Genomic DNA, 26857 nt, shown 5'->3' with positions numbered 1-26857 from the left:
TTCCTGGAGGCTTCATACTCTAAGATCTTAGCTGGGGCTGGCTGAGGAGTGCAGGGCCTTACTAGTTGCTAAGATAATTTTTTGGAGGGGAGGAATAGCAAGTTTCCAAATTCAGCCTTTCTCATTCAAAATAAATTCAATCCTCCCTTGAAAAATAACAACACTGGGCAAAGACAAAAAAAAACAAACAAAAAAGGTCAAAACGAAAGCAAACCCAGGCCTTTCTCTTCATGAGCTGACAAGCTAGCAGGGGAGGCCAACAAACATAAATAAAAATAAAGAAGAAAAACAAAGTCAGAAGTAAGGTAGAGATGTCAGGGAAACACTGCAAGGACCAGGGGAACTGAGCCTCCACTGACAAGGACCAGCAGTGGAGGCTGCATGAAAGAGACAGTGCTAGAAGATGGTAGAAATTTTTACCTTTGAAGGGGAAGGGGAAAATTCCACATAAAAAGAACAGCTGGCTCAGAGACCTGGAGCAGAAAAGTATTCTTAATGCTTCAATCAAGGTATAATCATTTCTTTGTTGTAACTGAAGCGTGTTAGGGTGGGAGCGGCATGGATGGAGGGGTTAACTGGGCTTAATAATATGGAACCATGACGGTCAGAGTCTTTCATTTCATGGTCCTGCTTATAACCAAATATGAAAATTAAAAAAACCCTACTTTCCCAGGTCATCATGAATTATTCAAGTGTGCTCCATATGCAAAGCATGCTACATGGTTCTGATGGGGAGCCTGAGCTAAGCACTGCTAACTTGAAAGATGAGTGGGAAGGTAGTGTGAAAAATGATATAACTAGGAAGAGGCAGAGGCTGTCAGGAAGGGATTTAGATGGAAGCTTTGCAGAACTAGGGCAGAGCCTGTGGGAAAAGAAGTTTGCCCAGTTCAGACTAGTGAGGAGAGATTACTGGAACATAAATCTATGGAATGTGGAAACTGACTCAGAACCTACAGGCCAGAAGCTGGCTTCAGTACTTCCCTATTGCCTTCCTGTTTCCATGGACTACTTCCTGTCTTTGGACCATGGAACACCACTTCTAACTAATCATGTAGCAGTAGGTAGCATAACACTGCTGCCTCACCACGGTAAATCCTTGGGCTAAGTTTCCAATTTCCTTATGTGAGAAGCAGCAAACAAGGATTAAATCTGTGGAGAGGGATGGGGCATGAAATTACCCAAAGCACTTAGCTGAGTCTGAATGACCTGACTCTAATTGTCAAGGTCGGTTAGGCTGAAGTCATGAGGAATCACAGATAACTATGATTTCTTCCCCCAATCATGCTACATGGCCACCATGAGTTAGCAGGTGGATTCTGCCTGTTGTGGACACTTGGAGGCCCTGGCTGACAAACTACCATCCTCAACACTGTTAGTTCTTTTGTCAAAGGGAAAGAGAATTCTGGAAGGTCCAGCACTGACAATTAAACGCTGGATCCAGAATATGCACATCCTTCTCAAGGATACCTCACCAGGCAGCAACAATCACCGAGCCCCTTCCACTGCAACAGGGCTTGGAAATGCAATCCTATCACGCGCCAGGAATAGATCTGTAAGTCTTTATAACCGCTATTTACTTACAACCTAAGTTCTGGAACGTTAACTGTCTTCCTTCCTGCACTTCCTAGCCTCGTTTTCTCCTCCCCAGGGGAAGCAGTGTAACACCTCAACACACCTGACAGATGACAAAGACCTCACCGTGTTTCCCAATGGTATCTTCAGCTACATCGTCAGCCCTCTGAGACGCAGGAGTAGAATTTACCCAGCAGCGCTAAGCAACAGTGTTCTCTGTCCAGTTGGTCCCAGTCTGTAGGCTTTATAAAAGCATGAGAGATAAGCCCTTCTACCATTAGACCACACGCTCAGGAGAGCCCTGTGACATCTATTCTGTCTTCTTCACAAGTGCACCAAACTTTCAAGTACTCACATGAACTAGATAAAAACACCCCAACATTTCTTTAGGGTGTAAACTACTTTTATTGGATAGAAACTCCCCTTCTTAGTCCAAGAACTTCTCCTTTATTATAAGCCATGTCAGATACATGCTTATGCATGGATTACACGATTACATAATTATTACATATTATTAATTATGTAATTATTATTATATAATTCTTGAAGTCCAACATGTAAACTCAACTACAATAATGACAATCATAAGAACATTAGAGAGGAGTTGCTTCTGAAGCAACTGCAATTTCTTTTTCATAGAATTGATTTCCCTGGTAATTTTACACATCTTATTTTATGATCTAAAACCATTCATCTAAGAGGGCTCCAAATTTCATTATTCTGCTTAGGCTTGTTCTAAACTTGGAAGCACCACCGAGAAAACATCTTAAATGTTACCACAGGGTGGTGCTATTGCTTGAAAAGTAATAAGAATATCTTTTTACAAAAGTTTAGAGAGCAAAGCCCTGATGTGGCCACAGAAAAGTTAATGACAGCCTTAACCTTAAGTGACAGGTTACTAATTCCTAGCAGATGAAACACAGTCCCATTTGCTAACATGTTATGGTCTAGGATAGACAATGTGATGGCTAACAACAGCTACCCCTAGCTGGCTTAACTGTTTCAGGTGTAAGACTTTGAGGACTGTTTAACCAGCCTGGCATTTATTCTGCACAGTATTACGGATTTTCTCCAACACAAGATGGAGCGCTATGGTGTTATTTTTCTTGCTTGTTCGGTCAGGGTTCTTCCTATCACATTAGATATTAGATTTCACTTATCATGAATTCCAGCTAGATGGCAATGATGGTGAGATGTGCATGGCAAGTTCAAAACCAGAAGATCCAACCAGTGAACAGCAAGCGCTGATCAGCTTCTGGAAGCTGCACAGAGAAACCCAAAAGCACAAATAGGAAACGATACTAGTCGTACTCCCAAAAGCAACAGATACCTACAGGTAAAACCGTTCATTTCAAAAAGAACCCAGGAGAGATGAGATCAAAGGATGTGATAATTGTTAAAACAGGATGGGAAGTTCTTGGTGATTCTTTATTCCAGTCTCTGCATCATTTGAAAACTTACTGAAACAGGAAAAGGAACACATATAGAAACAACATTAAAGGACTGAGTTTCTGGTGATCAGAATCAGGTGTATGAACTACATTCCTGGGGCTGGTGTGGTGGTTCAACAGGCTAACCCTCCCTCTGCCTGTAGCACTGGCATCCCATATGGGCACCAGTTTGAGCCCCAGCTGCTCCACTTTCAATTCAGCTCCCTGCTTGTGGACTGAGAGAGCTACAGAGGGTGGCTCAGGTCTTTGGAACCCTGAATTCACATGGGAGACCCAGAGGAAACTCCTGGCTCCTGGTTTCAGATCAACTCAGCTCCAGACATTGGGGCCATCTGAGGAATGAACGAACACACAGAGAATCTTTCTCTCTTTTATGTTTAACACTGTTTGTGTAGTTGGCCTCCAGTTAGGGTGGGACAAACTTCTTCAGTTCTGTTCTTTTTTCTCCTGTGCATGCTGGGGTAGAGGGGGATGGGAGAGAGCCTCTCTTTATTGTCAAAGCACATCAGCGTCCGAGGATGGGGGATGGTTCCCGGTTACCTTCGAGCGCAGTGGCCCAGTCTGTGGAGGCCCTCAGAAGTCCCTTCTCACCTGTCAGATATGCCTTCAGTAGCCCGCACTCCAACATATCCCCAGATGCCCTTCCCTGGGCAATCTGCACCCACTCCCCGCCACTGAGTGGGGTCTAGGGCTTGGGTGGTGTGTCCCGTCCCAGTGATTCCCAATTCTCTCTACAGCAGTATGCTGTAGTAGAATAAACAACTGTGCAGGCACACTGGTGCAGTCCAAACAGATTTGACATTAACCAGGCCCAGGATGCCTACCACCCTTGGCTGCTTTTCTCCCAGGTTCAAGGCACCATAGGCAGTTGCCTATTGCCGGGGTAACCCCCCCTTTCCTCCCTCTCTCCATTTCATCTTCTCTTTGTAAGTATGCCTTTCAAATAAAAAAAATAGATCTTTCAAAAAGAAAAAATAAAATATATCCCAAGCTAATGGAACAGAAAGAAATACTAATGTGGAAGATACTATAAAGTATAGGAACGGAAAAAGTTGGATGAAGACATAATACTGACTCAATATTTATTTAGATTTAGACTCCCCTCCCCCTTTTTTTTGGTGAGAAAAGGGTTTTTAACTTTTTTGTTTTCCATCAAAAGTAAAAATCACTCTCGGGGAAAAGTAAATTCTCCCGGCCTTTTCTCTAGGGGTGTGTGTGAGTGATTTGGGGAGTAAGGGGGGGCGGGTAAGAGAAGCGGCAAAGAACCAGACCTTGGCAAAGACAAAGATTCCTCTGCATTTTTAGGTAAAAGCAAGAGGAAGCCGGCTAGTCTTTAGTCTTAACTTGGCAAGTTTTCATGGAAGATCTAGTGTATTTGTTCTTAACCATGCTCCACTTTGATATTTGTTTAAGAAAGCCATTTTGTGTCCAATGACAAAAAGGAAACCCCCACTTGCTATTAATTTATTTCTAGGGGATTCACTATTTCTGAAAATGGAAATGCCCTCTCTCCGCTCTAACCACTACAGAAGGAACATCTTCAGTCAGTCTTTTTTAACATTTAGAAAAACTTTGTCTTTTTCTTTTTTACTTCTTTGAAGGAAGATATTGGTTTTTAGTTTCACACAAACAAGTAAAAAGCACAACTAATTCCGATATATAAGAATAGTATTCTATCCTCTTGAATTGTATCAATAGCACTGTAATTCACTTTATTCATTATCAATTCATTTTTATTTTTACCTATAGGTCAATTAGTAATGAAGTTATTTATACCGTTACATTGGATAGTAAGTGATTTTTTTCTCCCACACCCAGTCCACCAATAAGGTTTGGGCATGAGTTTGGAGTTAAAGGAGTTAGAAAGCCTGAATGTTGCTTGTTCTAGCTCCAAGGACCTACGAGGGGGAAGGCAGACAGGCTGAGAAGAGATGAGCGATGAGGAAGGAGAGTGGCCCGGTCCCCCTTCCCTGAGCTGTGGCTTGTACACAGGGAAGAGTCAGAGCGAAGGGCTTCCCCCTCATCCCACATCTGGGGCTCCAGGAGGCGCTCCTGCACCAAGCTGGGAGCTACCACAGCAACCTCTCTGCAGCACAGCCTGACCGCCACAGGTCGTAATTGCAGTTTCCCCAAATGTCCTTGGTTCCCAGATGGCAAATTGGAAAGTTCCTGCATGTCCCTGAATGGCATGGGTTCTGCCATGGGATCAGCTCATGCTCAGTTTCCTGATGGGTCTGGGGTGCTCATGACCTTTCTTTGACTGGTCGGGGATACTTTGTTCTCTAGGGAATTTGTGATGACTGGGAGGACTCCAGTTGGTCTGGGGTGATTCAAAGGTGACACTTACATTCTGTCCAGACCTGGAATTCCCCTATGCAAGCCCCTCTGGCCATCAAGATTTTTATTTTTAAAATTTTATTTATTTTTATTTAAAAAATTGTTTGACCTGCATGGGTGCTTATAGCTGGACTGCATGGCTGCCTTGGAGGAGCGACGCAAGGAGCGGACCTTCAGCTTTGAAGGGTCCTGATTTACAGGGGAATGATGGGATCTCACAGGAGGTAGTGAGAGATGACTTGTGGTTTTTATGCCCAGGTTAGGAATTACAGCTGAAGGACTTCCGTAGACAAGTCCATGACATGTGTAAGTAAGTAGGGGACTGACGGCAAATTGGCTTGGAGGGGAGAATAAGAGTGAGAGAAGTGGGTCTGACAGCAGAATCTGTGGGGGCAAGGTGGCCTCACCCCTGTGGAACTGCAATCTCTGCTGGCTCGCCCAAGAGCTGTGGATGGCGTCAGGTCACTGGTGAGGACGAGAGTGGGACTGGGGCAGTAGGCATGGCTGGACATGGCTGCAGCCTGCACTAACACAGGTGTGCACTGGGACTGTGGAACATCAAATTGGGCTAGACTCCAGCCCCCAGCAGTACTCGTTGAGAGCCAGGCTGGGTGTAGAACAGGCCAGGCTAGGTCTTGACTCCTGCTGAACCATGTGAACGCTGTGTCTGGGTGCGGACCAGTTATCCCTGGGGTGCAACACCCAACCACAAGAACCAGAATTGGTGTGGGCTGGCTGAGCAAGGCCAGTGTTCTTGCCAGGGCAGGAGGTGCACAAAGTCAACTTGGGCCAATGACCCATTGGTGTGCACGAGAAGTACCACTGGGAGGAGCTTGGAAAACTCCTTCATCGGGACAGCCCCTGCAGGAGAGTACAATGAGCAAGGCAAGGAGCAGCCCAGACCATGCCAGGTTACAGTACCTGCCAGCATATATGTGGGTCAGGTCTGGTGACAGATCAGTCTGGGCTAGCACATAATATCCACTGGCAGATATGGGAACCAGGGCAGGGGGCAGGAGGAGCCATATTGGGCGGCAACACCAGCCAGTTCACATTAGCACCGGGACAACAATCGGGCTGGGCTGGCACAGGCTGCAGCACCCACCAGCAGGAGCTGGAATAGGGCGCAGACTAGATTAGGCCAGGCTGCACAATACGATTGTAGACACTGAGGTGAGACGAGTCATGTCGGCCTGGCCCCAGCGAGGGCCGGGTTTGTAAGTCCCAGGGAAGGGGGATCTGACAGGGCTCGCTTACCTTGGCTCAGGTCCTAGGGCCCACTTGAGTGGTGGGGGGCCAAGTTCCTGAGCTCCGGGGATGGGAAAACCAGTGGGGCTTGGGTCGCCTGGCCCAGATCCTGGGTCCTGCCTTTTAGGTGGCTGTCAGGTTTCTGAGCCCCAGGGACAGGGAACTGGTGGGGCTTGGGTCGCCTGGCCAAGATCCTGGGGCCTGCCTGCAAGGTGGATGCAGGGTTCATGAGCCTGGGGGCGGGGAGGGGGGAACCCGCGATGTTGAGGACGTCTGGCTTCGGTCCTTGGACTTGCCTGCAAGAACATGTCCTACTTAATGAAAAGGTGGAGCAGTGGACACAGGGCTTGTAAAAGGAGAATATGGCAGCACATTTGGTGCTGAAGCAGAACAGAACTAACTGGACAACTACCCCAAACAAACAATGACAGCAAAAAACCTTGGTTAATGGAACCAATGGACATTGGGAGGGTGGCATCATCCTTGGATCAGTGAAATTGGCAGCATTTCAGAACTATCCAGGCCACTTGGACAGAACCCTGGGAATATGTACATGCTGAGACTCTGGGTTGATATGTAGTGGTAGTTCCTCATCCCTGGGTACTGGGATGTGTGGAAAGTCATGAAGGGCTTCCCCCTTTGTGTCTCTTTTCCCCCCAGAAACAAGAAGAAATAGCAAATTTGGAAGCAATGAGTACACCCAATTTTTCTTAAACCTTGATCTTTCCCACCCTGATCCACCATGCAATCATTACAAAAAATAAAATCTATAGGAAAAAAAAGACAGAGCCTTGTGGGGCCAACTGGATTTCATCCTCAAGGCAGTGAATTGCTTTTGCTAAAGGACTGCTTGGGATAAGGGATGCAGACAGGAGCTTGGGTGCTGCTTCTTCTATTAGAGGGGCTTGGCTTCAAGGGGAGCCAGAGGGAGATGACAACAGTTAGGAAGACTAAACTACTAAAATAAACGGAGTGTTCATCTGAAGAGGCTATTTCAATCATTCCAGTGGATTCAGTCTGTTGGAGCTGCCTACCATTTAGAAATGTTTCCCTTACTCTCTGACAAATGGGGGCTTAAGACAGGAAGCAGATCTGTTACAGTCCTACCACAAATTGTACATCTTCTCCACACAACTGCATGGCATAAACACGTTGGCATCCCTATTTACATAATTAAAAAGAACTATGAACTATTTTCCAGATGCTAAAGACAAAACCAAGAGCAGACAGGCATACTGAATAAAAAATATTGAGAATTTCCTTTGGGGGTATGCCTTCGGTTTGTGATGTAAAGTGCCTCTATTTCACAAAAACAGTTGAGATAGTTTGTGTGTGTGTGCTTTGGGGGGGGGGTGTTGGTGCTTCTAGTGGAGTCCCTTAGAACAAAGGGGGATATCGGCTCCCCAGCTCTGTCCAGAGTTGCAAATCACCTACCTGGGGAGATTTTAAGACTCTAGAAAACTCATCCCACTGAGAAAATATTGCAGCTACAAGAATGCTTCTTGGATTGTAGTTCATATTTTAATGAAGCTCTGGCTGTCCTGCCTTCCTCACGAGCGCATGGCAGCAGGCTCGTCGACTAAGAGTGGACTACAGGTGTGCCATTCAGACTGGGGCCTGTGTTGCGCCAGCTTCCAGGCCCTGCTTGACCCGGCTGCTTGCAGCTTTCCTGCAGTGTGTTCCACAACACTAGCTCTGGTTGCTCTGATGATGAGTTTGCGCTGATGAGTTTACTTTTCATTGTGCCTGTAATTGCTTCCCATGACATTTGGTGACTTTTCTGGTCACGGGGAGCCAGCCTCCTGTGAGCTATGCAATAGGCAGTGGCAGTTCCTCTGGGCAATGCCACTCGTGTCACCAGTTTCTGCCCTTCCTTTAGGGACAATCCACCAGTTCTGGTTTGCCTGATACTACCCACTGTCCTCAGGGGTGAAGACTCCACTTCTCTGCCCCATCACTGGTTCTTGGAGAACTGCATGTCTGTGTGGAGGCAACTGAGGATTCTTGGGCAGGGTGATTCAGTGGGATCAGAAGGGCCCAGAGGGGTGACGGGCATAGGCTGCCCAGCTGATAGGCAGGAGATGCCCAGGGCCTCCTCTCCTGCTACACTATGCAAGAACGGCCCCTTATAAAAACTCCGTAAATACGCTGTTTGAGCTGCACTCTGGCAAGGGGTGTTGGTCCCGGTTCGTTGCCTTACCTCTAAATGAAATTAGAACCTTGCTGTGACTGTCACTGCTGTAAAAAACATTGTTTTAGTGGTTGAATGGATGCAACAGTTCCACATAGGAGGATGAGGAAGGAGATAAGCAAATGAAGGAAACTGTAACAACTCAGGAATTTCCTGGAATTGTAACAGCTCAAAGCTAACCTCAGTATTAGTCCCTGCTGCCGGCTTGCCCTCTGCCTCCACCAATGTGCTAAAAACAGTGCATGCAGTTGCTCTATAAAAGGTGGAACAAAGGATGATTGAGGCCCAGCCACTTTGGGGTGATCCACATTGGTGCGCTCTTCCTTCCCATAAGTGGTTATCAAGTCTCTGGTGATCAATTTCTGTAACAGATGCAAATTGCCCACCTGGGAAAAGTTCCTAGACACAGAAAATTCAACCTCACTGGGGTAATGCTGCAGTTACAAGTCTGCTTTGTAATACAATGCCCATACAGACATATGGTACCAGTTACCCGAATGACACAGGGGCCAACTGTTACTCTGCTCCTCAGATGATGGCTCAGGCTACAGGTGTGGTTAACTGCTGCCTCACCTGTCTGCCTGCTGCTTCCTTGCAGTGCATTCAATACATCCGGCTCTGCTCACTCTCCCCTCTGGCAAATTCCTTCCACCTCCAGACGGCAAGTGGTGGCTTTCACAACAATAGCTAAACCAACCAACCAACCACCCCAAAACAACTAATACTTAATAGTTACTGAATAATTTTTTTGCCAGGTAGTATTTCGAATATTCTGAAGCACACCTTTGAATCTACAATGGAAGTTCTTTGGATTGCTTCCATTTGAGGCCAGAAATGATAGGGCAACTGCTCCCTATGTTTCTTAGCAAAGAAGTAGGACAGTTAGGCTAAACTCTGCTTATCAAGCTTCCAGAGCCAGTGTTTTTAATTGCTATGCTGTCAAAATAAATGTGTAAGTATCTCAGGAAACGAGGGAAGAATGAAGGAAGGCTGGCCTTGTCATCATCACCAAATAATAAGTTCAGGTTACCCAACATTTAAACCAATTATAATTTATCTTTATTTGCCAGATGTCCAGGGCATGAACTCTAAGAGGAATTTATGAGAAATAACAGTGCATCTTCTGCTTAATAATACTAACAGCAATTTTGTCAAAAGGCCCAAGATGACAAAAATATCTACTAAATGAGATAAGTACCTTGGATTTCTTTTCTTTCCTTTTTCAAATTCCTGTGTGAATTATCCACTCTGATGTAATCAAGAAACACAGGTCAGACTTCGTCTTCCTTATCTTACAGATGGGAGAACTGAGGCTCCGGCGCAAGTTCCTGAGTTCCCCAGTGGGTGGACCACACAGTCGGGGTTTGAGCCTGAATTCTTGGCCTTCACCTGGTACCACTCCCTGCAACCACAGATCACAAGTTCATCATATGGATTTTGCCAGAACCAGGATGCCAACAATGTACGATTTTTTTTAGAAGACAAACAAAATAGACAAACTTTTTGCCTAATCAAGAAAAAAAAAAAAGAAAAAAATGCAATAAATAACACTAGAGACGAAAAAGAAACCTTGCAGTTCATATCACTAAAATAGAAAGGATGTAAGACATTCTCATGAACAACTAACGATATGGTAAAAATTGGAAAACCTAGAAGAAATGAATAATTTCCTGATACATATGACCTACAATGATTACATCAAGAAGATAGAGAATTCAAACAGATCCTTAACATGCAATGTGACTGAGGTAGTAATGAAGTCTTTCAGCAGGACAGTGCTATAGCATTGTGGGCAAGGCTGACACCTGCAAAGCTGTCTTCTTCCCATATTGATACTGGTTTGTGTCCCAGCTGTCAGCATCAAATCCAGTTATAATAATCCTACAACAGCGGAGGAGGATGGTCCAGTACTTGGGTATCTTCTACTTATGTTGGAGAACCTGCATGAAGTTCCTGCTTGCTGGTTTCTGCCTGGTGGATTTCTGGCCATTGTGGCCATTTGGGGAGTGAATCAGTAGCTGGGAGGTCTTTCTCTTTCTCTGTCTCTCTCTCTTTCCCTCATACTGTCTCTTTTCCCCTTTCTCCATAGCTCTGACTTTCAAATAAATATATAAACCTTGAAAAAGAGTCTTTCGTCAAGTCTTTGTCACTCCAGATGTGATGGCTTTACTACTGAATTCTGCAAAACATTTTAAGAGGAACTGACTGCAAGAGTTTTCAAAATATTCCAAACTATTGAACAGGATTGAACTCTGTCAACCTCTTTTAATGAGGCCAGTATCATTCTGATACCAAAAGCAAAGACGAAACATGAAAAGAAAACCATAAAACCATAAACCTAGATCCATGATCAGCAGATGCAAAGTTCTCAACAAAACACGAGCAGCCCAAATTCCAGGCCACATCAAAAAGAGTGTAAATCATGATCAAGTGGGATTTATCCCTGAGATACAGGGTGGTTCAACATTTGCAAATTAATGAATGTTATAAATCACATCAACAGAATGAAGAACAAAGACCTTTGGATCATTTCAGTAAATACAGAGACAGCATCTGACCAGATCCAATATCCCTCTATGATTACAAACAAACAAAGAAACAAACAAAAAACACTTCTACAAATTAGGCTTATCAGGAATATACATCAAAATTACAAAGCCTGTAAATAAATAAAAAAAAAAAAACAGTCAATACCATTCAGAATCGGGAAAAGCTGAAAGCATTTCCCCCTAGATCTGGGACAGGACAAAAATGTCCACTTTCACTGCGCTTATTCTATGTGGTATTGGACGTATTAACAAGAGAAATTAGAGAGAAAGAAATGAAATGACAGTGAATTGGAAAGGAGAAGTCATAATATTCATGTTTGCTGATGTCATGATGCTGTATGTAGAAAAATGTAAACATTCCACCAAAAAGCTGTTAGAACTGATAAACCAGTTAAGGAAGGTTGCACGTTACAAAATGAACACACAAAAAACAGTAGTTGTCTTTTTTTTTTTTTAAATAAACAATGATGATTCATTTACTGGTAGAGAAATCAAGGAAGAAATCCTTTTCAAAATAGCCACCAGAACACATATTTAGAAATAAATTTAACTCAAGCAATAAAAGATCTCTGCAATGAAAACTATAAGATATTGATGACAGATATCAGCAAAGATAAAAAAACGGAATTATGTTCCATGCTCATAGGTTAGAAGAATCAATACAACCAAAGCATCTATACAAACTAAAGCAACCTATAGATTCATTGCAATTCCTATGTAAATAATGATGACTGCCGCAGACCAGCTCCAGATGAGTTCAGAGCTCACCAAAGATGTGTGCAGTCAGCGTTTTAAAAAAGAGAAAAAGAGAAAAGATGGGCCACTATAACTTCATGATCACAATGGGCAATGCAAGAAAACTGTCCCCTTTATACAGAAGAACTACAAGCTTTCTTACAGACATTTTATGTCATGGTCAAGCAGGTGTTTCCAAGATTGCAAGTTGTTTCACCTTGAAGCAGGGCATTAGGCATTCTGACCTTTCGGCAGCACATGTTAATCAGTAATACACTCCTGCTACATCTCTCATTCTACAACTTATCAATTATAGGAAAAAACATATCACAGAGGGGAAAAGATAAAGATCAGAAACAAAAAACTTGAAACATAAATTCTCACTACAACCACGGGCTTAACAACCCTTAATTAGTTTGAAAGCATGTTTCACAATGCTAGTACAAACATCTTTGAGCTCTTCCAGGCAAAGGGTCATGGGAACAGCCAAGACTGCATGAATTGTTAAAAGTCTGCTCATCATGACACTGTTAATGACATTGGTTCCTAAGCTCACATCAGTTACAGAGACCACTCCACAAGGGCAAACGACAATGCATCAACACATTTCAGGAATAGCTGAACATCTGTTAAACTGCATGGAAGAGGCTGGAGGGACATTTACTGGGCCTTGCCATACAGCTGGGAGCTCCCTGTGGTCTTGCCAGCAGAGAGGTGGTTCTCTTTGCACCTTTGTGTGCTCCAATGACACAAAAGCTGGGAAGCCCCAGCTCCCAGCAAATGACATTCCAGAAAATTAGGAAAAAAAGAATCCTAAAATTCATAAGAAATCATGAAGTATCCGAAACAGTCAGAGTGATTCTGAGCAGGAAAAAAAAAATAGTCAAGCTGGTAGCATCACAGTATCTAACTTCAAACTACATTAATAAGCTATAGGAATTAAAACAGGATGGCACTGGTGCTGACATCAAAACTGCTGGGACTAATGGAACTGAACAGAAAGCCCAGAAATTTATCCACATACATAGCCTACTGATTTTTGACAAAACTGATCAGATTATATGTTGAAGAAAGAATAATTTCTCCAATAAATGGTGTTGGGCAAATTGGATGGTTCTATGTAGAAGAATGAAATTAGATTCGTATCTCTTCTACATACAAAAATCAATCTGAGATAGATAAGACCTGAATTGAAGACTTGCGACTATGAAGTTGCTGGAAAAATATGTAGGGAAAATGCTTTAAGACGCTGGCATAGGAGACAAGTTTTTTTTTTTTTTTTTAATGTATCAAGAGTCTTTTTAAAAATTTTATTGCAAAGTTAGGTATAGAAAGAGAGAGAAGGAGAGAGAGAGAGAAATATATTCCATTCAATGATACACTCCCCAAGTGACCCGAAGCCAGAAGCCAGGAGCCAGGAACTCTTCGGGGCTTCCCACACAGGTGCAGGGTCCCAAGGCTTTGGGCCATCCTCGACTGCTTTCCCAGGCCAAGAGCAGGGAGCTGGATGGGAAGTAGGGCTGCTGGGATTAGAACCGGTGCCCATATGGGATCCCGCACGTTCGAGGTGAGGACTTTAGCTGCTAGGCCATAGCGCCAGGCCCAGGAGATAAGTTCTTTTTTTTTTTTTTAAGATTTATTTATTTTTATTACAAAGTCAGACATACAGAGAGGAGGAGAGACAGAGAGGAAGATCTTCTATCCAATGATTCACTCCCCAAGTGACCACAACGACTGGTGCTGTGCCAATCCGAAGCCAGGAGCCAGGAACTTCCTCCAGGTCTCCAAGCGGGTGTAGGGTCCCAATGCATTGGGCCGTCCTCGACTGCTTTCCCAGGCCACAAGCAGGGAGCTGGATGGGAAGTGGAGCTGCCGGGATTAGAACCGGCACCCATATGGGATCCCGGGGCATTCAAGGCGAGGACTTTAGCCACTAAGCCACGCTGCCGGGGCCAAGTTCTTAAGACCCTCAAAGTAGGTCTGGTGCAATGGCTCCATGGCTAAATCCTCTCTTTCCACCCCACCAACTGTTTTCCCTATATTATTACTATAGTCCTTCAGTAGTCTATGTAATCAATAGAGAAAAAAGTGACCATTTCTGGAGAGTACTTTATGTTGAAAAAAACATTTTCAAAGTTCTCTTTTGGATATTGAAAAATAAGGATGTCCTAACCCAGTAATCTTGAACCCCCAAAGAGCCTTTCTTACTAAAACTTTCCTTCTAGGAAGTATATTACAGAGCAAAACAGGTAGGTACCAACGTGGTTACATCTCAGGAGCTGTTCATGGATGTGAGGGTGAGTTGAGACCAGGAATTTTTCTCTGTCCCCAAATTTTCACATTCACTTTTCAATCTATTTTTTCCCCATCACAAAGCATCTCTGTTATTTCATAGGCAGAAATAATCATGATTAAAGGCAGAGATGCAGGTAGGGTGGGGGAAGTAGCACCACGAAAGAACTTGGATGAAATACATGCTCTGTATCAGCTGTCATCTCATGTAACTTTCTAGTGACCCAGCATTGTAGACAGTGATGATCCTGACTCACCAGTAAGGGCACTGGGGTTTTAAGCAGTTCGCTCACTCTGGGACATAAGTAAGCATCGAAGCCAGGCTCCAACGCCTTTCCTTTCTTCATTTTACCTTTAGAAGACACCATCTAGCATCAGTAGGACCCATAAAATACCTGGTTACACCTCAGTTCTGGGAATACAGTGTGATGAGGGGCTATGAATAGCTATCTATTTGCTAATCAAACAACAGAGAAGTTAGTACGTTTCCTATTTCATTCTTTTTCCACTTATTGCCTGAAATCAAGATAGCAGTTTCCAGAGCATGACACCTTTCTGAAAGCTTGGGAGCTGCGGAAGCCCCACATGGTGCAAGGCAGCCACCTTTGTCATCTGGTTCTCTGACACTCCTGCTGTGCTACTTGGCATACAACGAAACCCTGCATAAGGATAGCTCTGCTAAAATAATAATAATACAGAAATACAGATTCCACGGAAGGACTGACAGAGGCATTTTCCTGACAAATTTTGGGGAAGAGGAAAAAAAGAGAATGGCCAATGGGTGGTGTGGGTTTTGTAAACCTCGTGACAAAGAATGAATGAAAGATGGAAACAATAACAGGACCCAGAGGAGTAGATGTGTGTCATTTCCCACCTCCAGAGTTGCTTCAGGAAGACCAGACTTGCCCGATGGGGAAGAAATGCAATCTCTTTAACATTTTTAGGGATGATTTTCTATGATACAGTTTTGTAGGTCCAGGGGTTCCTCCCTCATGCTCCCCTTCTTCCTGCCCTGTGTTCTCCCTCCATCCTCCCCTCCCCAAATTATCACCAGTCACAGCTACACGTTTAAGTTTCTGCTGCTCATGTATATCGTGGCATGGTAACTATCCACGAAGAGAATCTAGTGTGATATTGTATATTCACTGGGAGTCTGACTTCTCCTCAGTAGTGGAGAGTGTACTGCAACGTCTCTTTACTTTCCAGTACGCTAGACTCCATTATACAGTTAGGTAGAGCCTCATGTGTTTTTTTCCTGCATTTCCCTAATGGCCAGGAGCATTTTTTCCTGAGGGTGTTGGCTATTTCAATTCGTTTGAAAAATGTTTGCTCATGTCCTTCACCCAAGAAATGCAATTTCCGCGGGAGGGGAGACAGGAAACATCTCGGTAGATGCAGGCTGGCACGGGTCCTGCAGCCGAAGGAGACGCTGCAGCTGGAGAGCGCGGCCGAAGTGGGCTTCGTGCGCTTCTTCCAGGGCATGCCAGAGAAGCCGGCCACCGTGGCGCACCTCTTCACCAGGGGCGACTTCTACACGGGGCTTGGCGAGGACGCGCTGCTGGCCGCCCGGAAAGTGTTCAAGATCCAGAGGGTCATGAAGTACATGGGAATGTGAGGAGCAAAGACTCGGCAAAGTGTTGTGTTTAGTAAAATCAATTTTGAGTCTTTTGTGAAAAATCTTCTTCTAGTTTGTCAATATAGAGTTGAAGTTTATAAAAATAGAGCTGGAACTAAGGCAGCCAAGGAGAATGATTGGTATTTGGCTTTTAAGGCTTCTCCTGGCAATCTTGCCCAGTTTGAAGATATTCTGTTTGGTAACAATGATAAGTCAGCTTCCATTGGTGTGGCTGGGGTCAAGATGTCCCTAGTTGATGGTCAAAGATAGGTTGGAGTTGGATATGTAGATTCCCTCCAGAGGAAGACAGGACTGTGTGATTTCCCAGATAGTGACCAGTTCTGCAACCTGGAGGCGCTCCTCATTCAGGCTGGACCCAAGGAATGTGTTTTACCAGCAGGAGAGACTGCTGGAGACATGGGGAAACTGAGGCAGGTTATTCAGAAAGGAAGAAAACGGACTTTTCTTCTAAAGACATTTATCAGGACCTCAACCTGTTAATGAAAGGCAAGAAGGGAGAGCCAATGAATACTGCTGCTTTGGCAGATGCGGAGAATCAGGTTGCAGTTTCCTCGTTGTCTGCAGCTATTGAGTTCTTAGAACTCTTATCTGACTATTCTAATTTCGGACAGTTTGAGCTGAGTACTTCTGATTTCAGCCAGTACACGAAGCTGGATATCGCAGCAGTGAGAGCCCTTAACCTTTTCCAGGGCTCTGTTGAAGATACCAGTGGCCCCAGTCCCTGGCTGCATTGCTGGACAAGTGCAAAACCCCTCAAGGACAGCGACTGGTCAACCAGTGGATTAAGCAGCCTCTGATGGATAAGAACAGAATAGAAGAGAGATTAAATTCAGTGGAAGCTTTTGTAGCGGATGTGGAATTGAGGCCAACTTTACAAGAAGACTTACATCTTCGACTCCCAGATCTTAAAATCCCAAAGATAAGCCGCAAACTCGCAAGATTGTTATCGGCTCTGTCAGGGTATAAATCAGCTCCCTAATGTTATACAGGCTCTGGAAAAGTAGGAAGGAAAAAACAAAAAGTACCAGGCTTTGTTGTTGGCAATTTTTGTAACTCCCCTTACTGATCGTCATTCTGATTTCTCCAAGTTTCAGGAAATGACAGAAACAACGTTAGAGATGGGTCAGGTGGAAAACCGTGAGCTCCTTGTGAAGCGTTCATTTGATCCTAATCTGGAGTTTGTCTGTCTCAGTGTTTATCAGTAAACAGGATCCAATGACTAATTTTGTACAAATATGTATGCGTGAGTTAAGAGAAGTAATGGATGACTTGGACAAGAAGATGCAATCAACATTAACAAGTGCAGCCGGAGATCCTGGCTTGGACCCAGGCAAACAGATAAAACTAGATTCCAGTGCACAGTTTGGATATTACTTTCGAGTAACCTGCAAGGAAGAGAAGGTCCTTAGTAACAATAAAAACTTCAGTACAGTAGGTATCCAGAAGAATAGTGTGAAATTTACTAACAGTAAATTAAGTTCTTTAAATGAAGAATATACCAAAAATAAAGCTGAGTATGAGGATGATGATATTGTTAAAGAAATTGTCAATATTTCTTCAGGCTATGTGGAACCCATGCAGACCCTCAATGATGTGTTGGTTCAGCTTGATGCTGTTGTCAGCTTTGCTCATGCGTGTAATGGAGCACCTGTTCCGTATGCATGATGAGTTATTCTGGAGAAAGGACAAGGAAGAATTACACTGAAAGCATCCAGACATGCGTGTGTTGAAGTTCAAGATGAAGTTGCAGTTATTCCTAATGATGTACACCTTGAAAAAGATAAAGATGTTCCGCATCATTACTGGGCCCAACATGGGAGGTAAATCAATGTATATTTGCCAAACTGGGGTGATAGTACTTATGGTTCAAATTGGGTGTTTTGTGCCATGTGAGTCAGCAGAGGTATCCATCCTGGACTGCATCTTGGCTCGGGTCAGGGCTGGTGACTGTCAACTGAAAGGAGTGTCCACGTTTATGGCTGAAATGTTGGAAACTGCTTCGGTCCTCAGATCTGCAACTAAAGTTTCTTTAATAATCATAGATGAATTGGGATGAGGAACCTCTACCTACGACGGATTTGGGCTAGCATGGGCTATATCAGATTACACTGCAACCATGATTTGTGCTTTTTGCATGTTTGCCACTCATTCTCACGAACTCACCACCTTAGCCAATCATATATCAACAGTAAATCATCTACATGTCACAGCATTGACCTCTGAAGACACCTTACCCATGCTTTATCAAGTGAAGAAAGGTGTCTGTGATCAAAGCATTGGGATTCACGCTGCAGGGCGTGCCAATTTCCCTAGCCATGTGATTGAGTGTGCTAAGCACAAAGACCAGGAACTGGAGGAGTTTCAGAATGTTGGAGACTTACAAGCGTGTGATGAAATCGAGCCAGCAGCCAAGAAGTGCTACGTGGAAAAAGAGTAAGGTGAAAGATTACTGAGGAGTTTCTAGTAAAGGTGAAGCGAGTGCCCTTTACTGAAGTGTCAGAAGAAAACATTACAATAAAGTTAAGACAGCTAAAAGCTGAAGTGATTGCAAAGAACAATAGTTTTGTAAATGAAATCAATTCAGGAATAAAGGTTACTGCATGAGAAATACCCCTTTCTCCCCCCAAAATGCAATTTCTTTTAATTATGGTCTATCTGTCCCACATCTGGGGTTTGTCTGTCTCAGTGGTTATCAGTAAACAGGATCCAATGACTAATGTTGCACTAATACCTATGAGACAGGATACAGAAAAAGGAGTGCCAGCACTTTGTTATGGCAGTTGCCAGGGAATTTGTTGCTGACTTGATTTCTCTTAAACACAATCTATGCCTCAGGGGACTGCCCTAAAACAAGACATTGAAAGGGAGAGTTTCACTTTCAACACTTTCTCCTTCTGCCATTTCTCCTCCCCCACCTACTTTTCTAGGAACCTCCAGGCATTGAAACCGCCACACCCAAACATGGCCTCCAGTCCCAGAACCAGTATTTTTGCCTCATTCTTCCCAACTTGAGCTGTCTCCTGAGGCTACGATGCACACCCCACATCCAGAAGGTCCTGAGGTATCTGTAGATAGGACCAGAGATCACAGTTAAGCTTTGAAAGCTTATAGTGCTCTGTGGTCCTTTGCATCACAGCTGTGCCAGGTGAATGATTCTATCCACTAACCGATGTCTTCATGTAAATGACATTAGACTCCATGCTCTGAAGATGAGCTACATTTTAAGAGGATTCCTGGAAGTGCTAGAGTCATCCCAAAATGATGATTCCCCCAACAATAGCAGTTGTAGTAGGCAGCAGGTGGTAAGGAGATAAGCTGGAGTGAGAAAGTGTATTTCAAAACACACCAGGGAATTAAATAATCCATCTCAAGTCAGACTGTCCAATAGTCTCTGTAAAACAAAGGAAATTCCTATAAAAATTCATGGGAAAGATTGCTAGCTAGCTAGAGACAGATGAGTTATTAAAAAGTGGACAGTCTGCAAGTTTACTGATAATTTGCATGACATCTTGTCACCTGTTTAATATAAAGAATGAACAGGTGCTGGAGACAGTGAGCGCTTCTACGTGTGGGAATGAGTATTGAAGGAAGCAGTTGTTACTCTAAGATTGGAGGAACAAAGAGAAATAAACCTTAGGAGCTTCAAGGAGCTTCAAAAAGGCACTCATTGAGAGCAGAGAAAATGCATACTTTTATACTCTAAAAAAGAAAAAGCATTTTTTCCATTCTAGTAAGTAGCAGTACACTGTCCTGCCGTCTAGGAAATCTTTGATGATACACTAGTGGCTTAAAATGATGTATCCATGGTTCAAATCATGTAAAAATTCAAACCACACAGCTTGGAGTAAATTAAAAAGTAATGCGTCCTCATCAAATTGTCAAAGGAAATTAAGGGACATATCAAGCAAACTATAGAGCATATGTATTTGTATTCAAATATAACCATAGGAAGACATTTACGGGGGCAGGCCATTTGACTTTGCAATTGACATTCTCCTATCCCCATACCTGGGGATAAGTCCTGGGTTCAAGTCCTGGCTCCAACTCCTTATGCCAGCCTCCTACTAATACGATCACTTGGATTCAACAGTGATGGTTCAAGTAATTGTGTCCCTACATCTCATGTGCGAGACCTTGGTTGAATTCCTGGCTCCTGGCTTCAGGATGGCCCTCCCGAATCCTGGCCACTGTCAGCACATAGCAGGTAAACCAACAAATGATGGAAGCTCTGTGTTTCTCTCTTGTAAATAAACGATCTTAAAAATCCATGCTTGATATTTACTGAGAAAACTAATCACTGAGATTGAAAATGTGTTGTTAATATTAAACATTAATATTTTAGATGTGATATATATCTATTACATTTTGACAGGTTAATTCTTATGTCTAAGAACTGTGATGAGAGGGTAGCCACTAATTAAATGTGGCTATGTAAATTTAGGTTTATGTCAACTAAAATTTGAAAAACTTAAGTGGTTGCATGCCTTAGTCACATCAGTCACATTTCAAGAGAACAATAGCTACATGTAGCCAGTGACTGCTGCATAAGACAGTACACATATGGAAAAGTCCCCATCATTGAAAGAGTTATACTGGGTATCATTGTCATAGAGGTACCTATGGAGCCATTCATCAATGAAATGATACTGTCTGGAATTTGCTTTGAAGTAATCCAGTGGAGGTAGAAGTAGACTGGGTGGGAGTAGAAATAAAACCAGATTATTGCTCATTAGCTGATCACTAGGGAGATGGTGGGGAAAGCTGACTAGTTCTGTTTCAGGCATGCTAAGAGCCAGGTGCTGGTAGGTTCTCCAGCAGAGTTGAGGAACAGAGCTGTGTGTGTCTAGGATCAGGAGGAGGTATACACATTGAAGTAGGGATGTGGGTAGATACTTAGTGACGGAGGCCAAAGGAATGAAAGATCTCTGGCTTTCTGTCTCTTCCTTTTTCTCCTCAATCCCACTCGATGTCCGAACATGCGCAGAGATGGAATGCAAGGGACCTAGAGTCGACCGCATGAGGGTCTGTTGTATGATACAGCGTTGGTCATACATGCATCACTCATGAACACAAAGCAAGCATCACGGTACGATCTGTACCTTAAGGAGGTCACATGATGGAAGAATAAGCAATGGGAATCTGTGAAAGAATCTTCAAGTTATCTGTGTGAGCAAGAATGATGACTTACTCTGAGAAGGCCAGGAAATTGGGAAATACTTACATGAATGAATTACTCTTTTTGAAGTTGTAGGATGCACAGACCCACTCATATTGTCCCAAGTGATAGGTTGGGAGGGAACAAATACAAAACTTGCCACGTATTTTCAAAGAGAACTGATTACAGACAGGATATGACACGTCTCCCGGAACCTAATATTGTTCAACTTGTTGATGATTTCTGATTACTCAAAACTGCACTACTCAAGGACTTTTACATCAGATTTTAAATCAGATTTTTCTGTTTTACCATTTCTGCATCTCTCTATCATCTGCTTCTCTCTATATGTCATACATTCAAATTCTTTAAGTGAGAATATCATTGGTTAAATGTATCAATAACCAATATAGGGTAGCCTTGAGAAGAATAAGGATTTTTTTTTTTGAAAATGTCCTGTTTGTTTTCATTTTATTTGAAAAGTATACAGAGAGAGACAGAAATCTTGCAAACATTGGTCCATTCCTCCAATGCCCACAAGGGTCAGGGTTAGGACAGACCAAAGTTAGCAGTCCAGAACTTAACCCAAGTCTTCCATGAGGAAGTGCTTCAGTGTAGGATGTAGACACTCCATTTGATATTTTAATCACTGTGACAAACGCCCACCCTAAAAGAAAACTTTTATGTTTTTACATGAATTGTTCTTGAGTCAGATTCTATTCTGTCATCAATGAAGCAGCTAGGTACTTCCAGTAGAAATATATAACCTGTCGAAGTCTGGAAGGAAGGCTTCACGTGTTTAGATTATTTTCAGGTATGACGGCTGGTGTCCAACTCCACAGACGCCTCACAGAGGGTGATAAAGTTCTCAGTCTCTTTCTCAACTGGGTAGTCTCAGAAAATTAATTTGAAAATATGGCAATTCTGGGTCTATCACTCCAGGTAAACTTCATTGGTCCATTGTAAGAGAAAAGTCGAGATTCTCCGAAAGGAAAGTGAATGAGAAGTTGAGCAGAATGCTTAGAAAGAAACAGGAATAGGGTCAGGCTGAAGAAAGATTCCAGCTGTGCGACTGGTGTTGGGCACATAAGGCACCCACCTGCAGAGCCAGCATCCCATATGGGCACTGGTTTGAGTCCCAGATGTTTTGCTTCCAGTTCAGCTCTCTGATAACAGTACCTACAAGGCAGTGGAAGATGGCCTACATAGTACTGTACCCACACAGGAGACTTGGGATAAACTCCTGGCTCCTGCTTCAGCACGACCCAGTCCTGGCCAGTGTAGCCATTTGTGGAGCGAATCAGTAAATGGAAGACTCTTCCTCCTCTGTAATTCTGCCTTTCAAACAAGTAAAATGGTGAATACTTGTTTTATAAACTCCATGAGGGAAATGCAATTACTTACCAATACATTTGTTCATGCTGATGCTAGGTAGCAATTCTGTGAAAGCTTCGGATTAATTCATGATCAGTAAAAAATATTGAGCAAATGAAAACAAAGGTAATTTTTACTGCCAGAAAATAGTAGTTTTGTGTGACATGAAATGCCCTAGGAGCAGTTCTGGAAATAAAGTAGTAGTAGTGGCATAATTTTTAAATCGAACTGAGTTTCCACAAAAACAGATCAACTATATAGAGAAGGATTTAGGTAATATTTTTTAAAAGACTTATTTATTTTTTATTACAAAATCAGATATTCAGAGAGAAGGAGATACAGAGAGGAAAATCTTCCATCCGATGGTTCACTCCCCAAGTGACTGCAACAGCTGGAGCTGAGCCAATCTGAAGCCAGGAGCCCAGAGCCTCTTCTGGGTCTCCTACGTGGGTGCAGGGTCCCAAAGCGTTCCCAGGCCACAAGCAGGGAGCTGGATGGGAAGTGGGGCTGCCGGGATTAGAACTGGCACCCATATGGGATCCTGGCAGTTCAAGATGAGGACTTCAGCTGCTAGGCCACACCGCTGGGCTCGAATTTAAGTAACATTTGCAACAAAGCTTGGGGACAGCCTGTCCCCAAGAATGGTAAAATTATAGGTAGCCACGAAACTCCTATAGGAAATATTTGTAACCTTCTGAGCAGGGATCCGCCTCAGCAATTGTTACTTTGTACCATTTGGATTTCAGCCATGCTGTTGAGAGGATATCTCATTGTGGTTTGATTTGTATTTCCCACGGGACAGTGATGCTAGTGAGCAGCTCTGACACATTTGTTGGCCTTTGGATTTCTTCTTCTGGGAACTGCTTACTGAGGTCCTTCGCCGATTTCATCACTGGATTGCTTTTTATTGTGATAGTGGTTGAAATTTTTGAGTTGGTGGTGTACTCTGGCTATTTATCCTTTGTCAGACAGGTAGCTTACAAATGTTTTGTCCCATTCTTTACACTCTCCTCACTTCCGATTTTTTCATTTTCTGTGCAAAAGCTTCTGAGTGCGATGTAGCCTCATTTGTCTGGTTTTGCTTTTGTTTCCTATACCTTGGGGATGGGGTCTTTTAAAAAACATTATTTACTTTTATTGGAAAGGCCAGTTTACAGGGAGAAGGAGATACAGAGAAAAAGATCTTTCATTTGCTGCTTAATTTCTCAAGTGGTTGCAGTGGCCGAACCGGGGCCAATCTGAAGCCGGGAGCCAGGAGTTTCTCCTGGTCTGCCATGTGTGTGCAGGATCCCAAGGCTTTAGGTCATCCTCTACTGCTTTCTCAGGTCATAAGCAGAGAGTTGGATGGGAAATGGAGCAGCTGGGACATGAATTAGTGCCCATATGGAATTCCAGTGCATATAAGACAAGGACTTAGCCACCTGGCCATCTTGCTGGACCCAGAAATAAATCTTTAAAAACACATACACTCATAAAATTTGGATGCTTTTAGTGTAGTACTAGAGTTGTGCAACCACAATGAATTCAGAATTGTGTTTTTAGCATTACTCATACATCATAATGGTTTTTCATGTCTCTAGTAACCAGAACATGCTAAAAGCTTTTGGGAATAAGGGAAGTCACACAATGGTACAGAAACAGGAATGCACCTAACTCACTTGAATCCTGAGTCATCAACACACTGAGAAATGCCTTAAAATGTTTTAAAAGATTGATTTGTGTTTATTGGAAAAGCAAATTTACAGACAGGAGGAAAGACAGAAGATCTTCCATCTGCTGGTTCACTCCCCAAGTAGCCTCAGTGGCAGGAACTGGGCTAGTCTGAAGTCTGAAGCCAGGAGCCTCTCGGAGGTCCCACATAGGTGCAAAGGCGCAAACTTTCCCAGGCACATTAGCAGTGAGCTGGATCAGAAGTAGAGCAGCCAGGACTGGAACTGGCACCCATATGGGATGCTAAGACTGCAGGTGGCAGCGTAACCTACTACTCCATGGCACCAGCCCAAAAATGCCATAAAATTTTACTAGGAAATTATTTTCGTCCCCAGCCACACAACAAGCAGAAACACAGACATTTTAGATAAATTCATCTCCAAATATTCTTTTTCCAGGAAACTGTGGAGAACATGTTTCATCCTATGATAGAATTAAGGGAATACAAAAATAAAAGACGCAGGACCCAGGAACCGGGAACCCACCCCAACAGAGAGACAGTAAGATAACCAAGGATGGTAGCCAAGCAAGATGCAGGTGGCTAGCCACACACCTGTGCCAGTTCGCATCAGGGCTCCAAAAACAAAACCAAGCAAAACAAAAAATAAACATTATTAATAGAAACACATTTGTAAAGTATCAATGTGAGAAACTGTGCTGACAGGTTGTTATGTCGCAGTGTGAAAGGACTGCCATAGGGACACAGAAAATCAGGAAAGTGGGGGAAACAGCAACACTTTACCACAGAGAGGTCCTTCACAAAGGAAGGCCCTGTGTGTGTGTTGCTATTTTTCACTCGTACTGAATGCTAGAAAGGCTGGCTTTTCAAGCTGGAAACTCATGTTCCTCACTTCTGGGAAGAACGCTCACATTCTTTAATAATTTCCATCTGTTTCCTCCTGGGCTTCTGGAATTTCCTTTAGCTCAATGGGACTGTGGACTAAGGATGTATTTTGCTTGAATTTTCTCCACTTTTGAAAAGAACCTCTTTATTTTAGACTAGTTTTCCACTGATAGAAAAGTTGTGAGTAGAATACAGAATTCCCACGTAACTTTGCTTTAGTGGATTTTGCTTTTCGACACTTTGCAAATATTGATTCTCCACCGCCCTGCCCTTTTAGAAAAGGCAGACAGCTCTGCGGTATAGCATCTAAAGCCGCTGCCCGTGATGCTAGTATCCTATGTGGGTGCTGGTTCAAGATCCAGCTGCTCTATTTTTGGACCAGCTTTCTGCTATTGAGCCTAAGAAAGCGATGGAACATGATTCAAGTTCTTGGGCCTCTGTACTCGCATGGGACAGGTGGAAGAAGCTCCTGGCTCCTGGCTTTAGGCCCATCCAGCTCCAAACTATTGGGGCCACTTGGGGAGTGATTCAGCTAATGGAAGATCTGTCTCTCTCCATCTCCGCCTCTTTCTGTAATTCTTTAAATAAATAAGTAAACAAATCAATAAATCTCTACAAATAAATTGAAGGCGGTCCAGGGCTAGAACATAGGTGCCGTGTGTTTATCTAGACTCCTCACATTTCACTACTCTGCCATCTATCAACTGGGGCCTTTATCCTTATAGGCCAAGATGATAATGGTCTAGCGTAAGGGTACCATTCTTCCAACAGCAGGTGCTCATTCGGTCCCTGGTGCACATTTTGGTAATTATTACATTCTCTCAAACTCTTCCATCATTATTACACCTGTCTTCTGGATCGACGATTGGTGAGTTTTAATGTTACCATTGTAAGTGTTTTGGGGTGCCATGATCTGTGCCTACATAAGATGTTAAACTTAACTGATAGAGATTGTGTCTGATGTATTCTGTTGGCCCCACTGACTGACCATTTCCCCTTCTCTCTCTCCTTTTCCTCAGGCCTCCTGACTCCCTGAGACTCAGTAATGTTGGAATCAGGTCAATCGATAACCTAATGGGTCCACAAGTATTCAAGAGTCACAGTCTTCAAAATAAAAAGCTGGAAAGGATTGAGCTTCATGACAAAGCAAGTTGAAAGCCACGGCAGGGGAAGGAGTTAGGTCTCTAGCACCAGGGACCCAAGTTTTCAACGCAAGAAAAATTTCTTGAAGGAAATTAAAAGCACTACTCATGTGAACCCATGAATGATCAAGATAAAACAAATCAAAGTAACCTTCTTGCTGATGTGAAGAAAATGCTAATGGTCCAGATGTGAGGTCTAACTAGCTACAACATTCCTGTAAGCCAAGGAAGAAAAGTTTGACATCAGCAAAGATTGGCTCATAATGAATACATCATCCCCATAGCAAAAAGTTCCAAGGTGAAGCTGGAAGTGCCGTAGGCTCAGCATTCAGACTGCGCCGTGTCCTGACGCACCCACACTAAAGTCAGTTCTATAGATGGAGTCTCCAGCATGGATAACAAGAGCTGATAAGACAGGTCCATGCAGGAAAACCATGGCACCCTGGGCTGGTCTGTTTGCTATTGCTGTATCGGAATACCTGAGACTGAGTCATTTGTTTGGAAATAGATTTAGTTTGGCTCACTGTTTTAGAGGCTGGGAAGTTCAAGTTCAGGCAGCTGGCTGTCTCTAACAAGGGCCTCGTGCTGCATTGAAATATAGTAGGGGAACAACAACAAACC

The 26857-nt window shown here is 43.4% G+C and overlaps 1 pseudogene; it reads left to right on the top strand.

The window, feature by feature from the left end:
- The first annotated feature begins 712 nt into the window (after nt 1-712).
- Nucleotides 713-18448, top strand: LOC101516768 (DNA mismatch repair protein Msh2-like; annotated as a pseudogene).
- Nucleotides 18449-26857: the final 8409 nt, after the last annotated feature.

The sequence above is a fragment of the Ochotona princeps genome, chromosome 31, assembly GCF_030435755.1.
Source record: "Ochotona princeps isolate mOchPri1 chromosome 31, mOchPri1.hap1, whole genome shotgun sequence".
In the NCBI taxonomy this organism is placed as follows: domain Eukaryota; kingdom Metazoa; phylum Chordata; class Mammalia; order Lagomorpha; family Ochotonidae; genus Ochotona; species Ochotona princeps.
This window is presented reverse-complemented; position numbering and strand designations above follow the sequence as displayed.